At 28.7% G+C, this 1649-nt stretch overlaps 1 non-coding gene across 1 annotated transcript; it reads right to left on the reverse strand.

Annotated features, from left to right (window-relative positions):
• Positions 1 to 975: 975 nt before the first annotated feature.
• LOC139869605 (small nucleolar RNA R16) lies at positions 976 to 1063 on the reverse strand. Its single transcript, XR_011766208.1, has one exon. It is a non-coding gene; the product is annotated as a small nucleolar RNA R16 (small nucleolar RNA).
• Between the last annotated feature and the right edge of the window lie 586 nt (positions 1064 to 1649).

Here is a 1649-nt window from a genome sequence, read left to right on the forward strand (position 1 = left end):
AAAACATTTCGTCACACTACAATATTTTGTCATCCGTTAATTCATATTCATAAAGGTCATGAAAGATTGAACCAACTTATGATTAGGTGGTGATTGCTTGTTACGCTAATGTTGTCATTTCCTGTGTGCTAGTCATTCTTGCATCAACTATTCGGTCAGATATTTTTTTGTTTGGAGCGACCTTGGTATGTATTGACATCAAGCTTTTATACTACGGTTAATTTGTTAATATGATTTGTTTTAATAGAAATTAACAATAATTACAAGTGTATTACCAATTTACATTTAATATTTAATAACTACGCATAGGCTATCCAAAGTAGCGAATAGATGAAAATGTTGATGTCACTATATTTATAGTTTTTTCCGGTTTGGAATACATATTTTTCATGTCATTATATTATGAACCTCAACTTTTCTAAGTAGCTTAATTTTGTTGAAAAAATCTACGTTAAAATTTCCATAAAAAAGTACGAGTAATCGAATTAAAATTTAACATTTTAATGAGCAAATTAACAATTCACATTCTCAAAAATCATGCTCAGAAGTATGCTTATAATTTCATAGACAATGTCTCATAAGTCCAGACATAAAAATATTTGCATATTCATCATAGCAACAAAAACACTTTTAACAGCTTAAAATTTATAACGCCAAATAATTTTATAGTATCTCAGAGTTGAATCCAAATTAATGGATATAACGCAGACAATCAACATTGCATCATTTCAGACCGCCCGTCTGCTACTATCTCATCATCGAATTAAACAACAATAAAATCAAAATTAAAAACCAATTTGGTAGGATAAAAACATCAGACAATAATTTGAGAGTTGTTTTTCCACATAAAAAAATTCAGTGTGTAGTATAAGATAATTTGTATTGCATTATATGAAATCCTACCAAAACAAAAAAATAATTAAGATCAAATATCAAATAACAAAACTAATAAATAAATAAACATAATACATAAAAATTGGCATCAGATAATAAGCGGAGTTTGTAGTCACCACGGTGAATCTGTGTGTTAAGCATAAAACCTGAAATTACATCATCTGCCATTTTTCAATTTTCAATAAAAATAAAATTAAAAATATAGAAAGGACCATTTGACACTAAAGCAATTTTATAAAGAATGCAATGCGTTGGTAAGCCTTCCTATAATTAGCTATATGCATCAGTTATATCTCCTTAATTAAAATGAAATTGAATATCAAGGAGAGGGTAAAACAGATGCAATTTTGAATTTCGAACGCGTATAATACAGATCTTACAGCAACTATTTCGAATTTAAGAAATATAAGAAAAATCGAAGAACAATTAACCAGGTATTACTGTAATTGATTTCGAAAACGATGAAATGATGAATTGTTGTGTTGATGTTGAGATGATGAGGCGTAAAGGTATAAATAGGGTTTTAAATTAGGTGCTAGGGTTTGCATTTTGGGATATTGATTTTATATAATGGGCCAATAGTGAGTTGGGCTTTTAAAAAAGTTCTACGGGTATAAAGCCCAATTATTATTTGTTAAAACTACTTAAAAGAGTAGAACGCAGTCCAACTTGCTGGATTAGTTGATTAGACAGTGGTGATTTTCAAGTATATAATGATGAAGGAATTAAGTGGCCAATTTCTCATGAGATTTAAA

This window comes from Rutidosis leptorrhynchoides, chromosome 9, assembly GCF_046630445.1.
Source record: "Rutidosis leptorrhynchoides isolate AG116_Rl617_1_P2 chromosome 9, CSIRO_AGI_Rlap_v1, whole genome shotgun sequence".
Classification (NCBI taxonomy): Eukaryota; Viridiplantae; Streptophyta; class Magnoliopsida; order Asterales; family Asteraceae; genus Rutidosis; species Rutidosis leptorrhynchoides.